This window comes from Solanum pennellii, chromosome 11, assembly GCF_001406875.1.
Source record: "Solanum pennellii chromosome 11, SPENNV200".
Lineage (NCBI taxonomy): Eukaryota > Viridiplantae > Streptophyta > Magnoliopsida > Solanales > Solanaceae > Solanum > Solanum pennellii.
Window position 1 is genome coordinate 28,996,283 of NC_028647.1, and position 6,558 is coordinate 29,002,840.

Genomic DNA, 6,558 nt, shown 5'->3' on the forward strand with positions numbered 1-6,558 from the left:
AAACCATAACCTACCTCCACCGAAGATTTCGTGATCAAGCAAGCAAATCCTCAAAATCTTTGCTATCCTGTTCATTTCCCTCTTCTCTCGATCGTTCTCCCTCTCTTGATCTTTCTATTTTTCTTATTCCAAAACCCTCTTTCTTTTACCCTAATTAGTATATAATTAAGTATAAAAGATGAATAAAATAACCCACTTTTTATTTTAAGGTTGTCTCCTTTAACCCCCAAGTAATTGAATTATTAATATTAATCCATTAACTTTATAATTATAAGCATTAAAAGTCCAAAACGCCCCTTTAAAAACTTAACAGAATTTCCGACCCGAGTGAGCTTACGGAGCCTGTGACGGTCCGTCACGACTGTGACGGTCCGTCCTGCAGGTCCGTCACAAAGCTTAGAGACTTGATTTTAGTAAAAGTTCTGTGACGGCCCGTCATGCCTGCGACGGTCCGTCCTGCCATTTCATCGCGAAGTTCAGAGAGTCGATTTCAGTACCCAATTTTCAGAATTCTAAGTGTTTTGGAACGAGACCCCCTCGACGGTCCGTCGTGCCCATGACGGTCCGTCGTGGGATCCGTCATCTCAGCCAGTTTTTCCAGAAATAAAATCTGCTGCTCAAAACGACTAAACAAGTCGTTAGAAGGTTTCATGGACACGATCGCTATATCAGCTATGTCGGGTCAACTCTATCCCTTGTCTGCAAATAAGGGACCCAATATGTTATCGTAAAGGGTCAGGTGACCAAATTCTTTGGCTTAGCAAATGGGACTCAAGGAAAGGGAATGCAAAGAACAAAAAAATGGTGTACTAAACACATAATTTCATGCTCCGATAGCGAATCAGACTTTGTTCGGAACCCTTTCCACCTAATAAGGTACAGTACCCCACAAAATTCAATATTCCAAAGAGAAGGAAGATGTAGAAAATTCCAGTAGAGGTTCTCACAGAAAAATTGGTTCCATACTGAAGATCTGATCTAAGCCAAAATTCCTATGAAAGCTCGGAATGAGGCCAAAATTCTTGGAGTATGCCCCAAAAATTCTTTTGAAAAAAACTAGATGTTTCCAAGAGAAGTCATCACGATAAAAAATGGGTTTCAAACTGATGCTTTTAAGCTAAAATCCATAAGGTAGCTCGGGATGAGCCTGGATGTCTTCGTTCTCACACCAAAAGTTCTTGTGGATAGAATTTTGAGGCTGCTTACACATTTTGTTTACCGGATTCAACCGTTCAAGTGGCAAAAGCTCTTAAATAGGAAAATTTTTCATAAAACCAAACAAACGATTCAATTGTTAATACCAGCAAGTTATAAATAACTTGCGTATCAACAAGAAATTTCAAACGCTTAAAATAACGCAATAAAGAGAACTTTCTTTTTAATAGGATATATGGACTCTACCTCAAACTGCATGGGATTGTTGATGGGGTTGTTGAACATTGATGGTGTAATAATCATAACTTTGTTATCACTTACTTTTTAGGTTGTTGTATGGACGATTTTCAAATTAGTTGAGGGGTTAATGGAAGAAAATTGAGATTTAGAGGCGACTGCAAGTTCATGGCCAGTCATAAGAGATGATTGGCCGCTAGCCAAGGCAAATCTAGTTTATCGTTCCACGATGTAAGAGAGAGAAGACAACGTCAGAAATTAATCTACCGAAAACAGAAAAACAAACTCCAACTCTTTTTGATATTTTGAAGACATCAATTAAGCTAAGAGTAAATTAATATTAACTAGGGAGGGATATACTTATATATTATCTAATTCTAATGAACAAACTGATAGTAATTATAATACTTGTTTTTTGAGTTCAAATTTTAATTCTAGTCTTTTGTTAACAATGAGAGCTTCACTTCCATCTTTTATTTTTTGTCCACTTGAATCCACATTTTAGAATCAGAGATAAATGAGTTCTACCGTTTGACCAGTGTGCAATAAATAAATGTTGTTGGTTCAATTTAAATTGACGATAAGATGTACTTGCATATTCATTGGTGATCAATCCAAAATAAAATATCTATTACATCGTATTATTATTATATTTTATAAACGGTAACGAAAAACAATTTTTTTATTACACCAGATAAGCCTTAGGGGGATGTTACAAAACGAGTATTCTCTTAAAAATTAGGTTGGTCATAACCTAACCATTTTTAAATATGCTAATAATACGGCACGTGTGTATATATATTTCGATAGAATAATTTAATTTTAATATATGAATAACATCATCTATGGAGAATAATATTTCATTTTAATTAAGTGTTAACCTTATTTTTTTTAGAATTGTAGTCTTCTCCTTTTCTGCCGCTATATATCATATAGTTGTTCTCTAATGAAAGTATATTTATTATCTAGTATCTCATCGAAGTTTTATAATGATAAAATAATATTTAAATTTTCAATAATAAAAATTAATAGATAAATAAAATGTAAAGTATTTACTTATAGAATCATTAATTTGATTTTAGATCATTGATAAATTACTATTTTCTTATCTATTTTTATATAGCGAGTGTATCTAGTGAATTTTTTTTTATATGGAACAATACATCGAAACGAAATATATGTTCATGCTATATTCGCTCTAGTGTTCCATTTGAGTTAAATCTCTTGCCACCAAAACTCTATTTTCTCCGTTCATTTTTACGTACATATTTATTTAAAATAATTATTGTCATTGCTATGTTATCATATTATAAGTAAAAGTGAAAATCTATATTTAAAATAGTGAATTTAACACAAAAACTAATAATTCAATGGACTACGTTGATACCTATTGTTTTAGAAAAATTAGGAAGAAATTTCTTATTTGAGGAAAATAATAATAAAAAAAAATCAAAGAAGAAATATCTTACCAAATCATATGCCTTTTTTTCATATATAGGTATTTTGTCTCTGCTGCAATTTTTTGTCACTATCATGAAAATGGTAAGAAAATAAATACAAGTTGAGTTGATGAATGATTTGCTACAATTTTCACGAACTTTTCTTATGAGGTACCTCGAATTTTGAACTTAATCATTTTTTGCAAATAACACTTGAGATTTTTTAAGAAGAGTAGAGAACTTAAAGAAATTGTTGTTTTAAAGTGTATGGAAACCCTCTTTGAATTGCTACAAAATAGTAGTATGAATAGGTGTTAATTGTGCATTATCAGAAAAGTAACAACCTTTCAAAAAAGTCACTACTTAGTGGAAAAGGCACAACCTCTTAAAAAAGGCACCTCTCATCCGAAAAGTCACAACCCTTTACAAAAGTCACAACCGTTGGGAATATTCACAACCCTTCGAAAGAGTCATAACCTATAAAAAAATTCACAACTATTTAGAAAAGTCACAACTCATTGAAAAAATCACAATCCTTTAATTTAAAAAGGTATCGACTTTCAATAAAATAAAATTAACAAATTAGTAAATAATTAAATAGAGTATTTTTAATTGGAGTATTATAATAATTAAACATTCATGTTTGGAAGTTCATGATTTTAAGGTAGTATAGATAGATAGATAAATATAGATACGCGTTTGTTTGTATGAACGAAAATGTTTTACACCAGAAAAAAGAATTTCCAAAAAGTATTTTCATGAAAAAAATGAGTCTTCTAGTTATGTTTCTATTCATATGATATGATTCATCCGCTAATTGTTTTACTTTATTCAAAAAAATTTAATATTTAATAAATTTTCAAATTGTAAAATTGTAAAATTTTGATTCATCTGTATGATTCACTGTTATAGGAATGACAAACATATTTAATACAACGGATATTTTAATATGTTATGCATACTTTTGAATGATTCTCTATTATAGGAATGACAAACATATTTAATACAAGGGATATTTAATTATGTTATACATACTTTTACATAAAGATTCAGAAAATTAGAAATATGGAGTGTTTGTATTTTCTTGCAGTGTGTTAATTTTTGCTTGATTAAATAAGAATTTTGAGATGAAATTGACTCTCAATTTTGCGTGCGTGACCAGGCAGGATAGTCTATTGGGAAAAGGCAAGTGGAAACTATTTAGGGATGACAGACAACACATACTACTTTGAAATTGTCAAAGATTTAGACACTAGTTTTACAACGTTATAACAAGCAAATATCTTGTGGCTCTTAATTTTCTATTTAATGATTAGATCACTAATTGAAAAAAAAAATTGCAAGATAAAGTTGTATTCAATATGGTGTGTTTGTTAGGAAAGAAAAATATATTTTCAGAGAACAAATAATTTTTTAACTTAATTTTATAATGTTTGATAAGTAAGCAAAAGAAAAATATTATCCCAATAATATTAAAATGCAATATTTCAAAATATTATGTGGGCAGGATGTTGATGGGAGTGGGGTTGAGGGAGTGGTGGGGATGTTCAGTGGGGTGACAGAAGATAATAAATTTTATATATTAATTATAAAATTTATTTTTTTTATTTTCATTAAATACGTCATTTTCTTTGTTATTAAGGAGGTTATATGTTTCTAAAAAACATATTTTTAAATATATTTTTACAGATTAAATATGAGAAACATGATAAATATTTTTCAAAAAAGATATTGCTCAATATTAAAATAACTCATGTAATTTGACCCTTTCAACTCGTACGGAGGAATTTAGAGCAAATGACAAAAATAGTCCCTATACTATCATAGCAGGCCTAAAATAGTCTCTTAACGGTACAGTTGACAGATATAATGCTTTTAACTATCCACCCTTTTGTTAAGTTTGGATTCCATCCATTTTTTATAAAAATTATTAGTTAACACTGTTAACTCAATCTGTTAAGTCACTATTTTTCCACTTTTATAAAAATCATCAATAAAGGTCGCATTGAGTACACTCTCTCTCAATTTTTTTCCCTCCTCTTTTCTTCATTGAGAGACGCTAAGTCAAGAAAACTCTAGATCCATCTCAACAGATTTGATCATTATTGAAAGCTCAAGATAATGATTCTACGTCAAGAAGGTTGTACAGCTCCTCTGTATGGTAAGTTTTCTAGAGTTCAAAGTTTTTATTTGTGTGAGGGTTTGTTGTAAGGAAAGAAAATTAAAATTTTTAAAAAAAATAATTTTCATTTACAGATTCTATACACGATGCCTTAAAATCAGCATGAAAGTAACCCACGGTAGTTTTATGAAGCACCAGCCTAAATACATTATTTTGGGGGTCATGTCGTGTTCATTGACCATGTTGATATTTCAGAAATAAAGTTATCTCAAATAAAGAATATGGCTGAGTATGTGGATATTATAATGAGTCAGTCGCATTTTGGCACAAATATGGTAGACTCGGTGAAAAATTGAGGCTTGTTTCAACTGATTTTGAGGCTAATTTAGTTTCCAGAAACATCCCTCGAGATAGAGTAATTGAGGTTTACTTTGAACATTTAGGGGGCGTTTGGTAGGGTGCATTAAAAGAAATAATCCATGTATTAGATGTGATATAAATTAATACTGTGTTTGGTAGGAATGTGAGCCTATGTATAACTAATCCATGGATTAGTTAATCCATCCTACATGGTATTATGTAATGTATTACTAATACCTTCCATTTGGAGGTATTAGTAATAAATAGGATATAATACCATGGGATAAGCACATAAAGACAAAAATATTCCTCAAATCTTTTTAATATTTATTTTAATTTCTTGATTTTATGTTTTATATTTGGCGCTAGTAAAATTATTTAAATAAATTAGTTTACAAAATATATAGAGAGACTTATTTGTAACTAAATATATCTAATTCAAATCAATACAAATTTAAAATGTGAGTTATTTAACATTTACTAATTAAAAGACAAATATATCACTAATTATTCGTATTTTGAACAATTTAAAAAAATTACATACATATTAAAATTATAACTTGCAATTTTTTATGTGTGAATGTACATGGTTTATTCAATTTTCCAATTGTTGACCGTCTTTTTTAATTTTAAAAGTAGTTGGTTTATCTTTTTTAAATTTAAAATTGACATTTTATTAGAGATCAATTAATTAAGATGAAAATTATTTATCCTCAAATAATTCAAGTAGAATTGAAAACATGACAACAAAATTATTCTTCTCATAGCTAGTTAGAATGTCATAAAAGAAATATTTTCGGATAATTATCTACCTTGACCCAATTACATAATAATATAAGAGTATAATTGGAAAAGAGATTTTTAAAGAATTTGATTTCAAATACAAGTTGGGATTGGAAACAATGAACCAAACACTAGATAAAAATAAACCACGCATTACTAATCCCTGCACTACTAATCCATGCATTACTAATTCCTGCATTACTAATTCATGCGTTATTCATTTTTGTACCAAGCGACCCCTTAGATTCCCATATTGGAATGGATATCAACAACAATTTATGAACAGAATAGAAAAGAGGGAAGGGCTAAATATTCTTCAAGTGACATGATTTTGAAGACTCGGATAATGATTTGTCAGATGAACATGATATTTTAGGAAGGAGTGAAAATGGGACACATCGATATGGAACAGTAGATTAAATAAAAATTGGATATCAAAACCAGCAAATGAACAATATAATT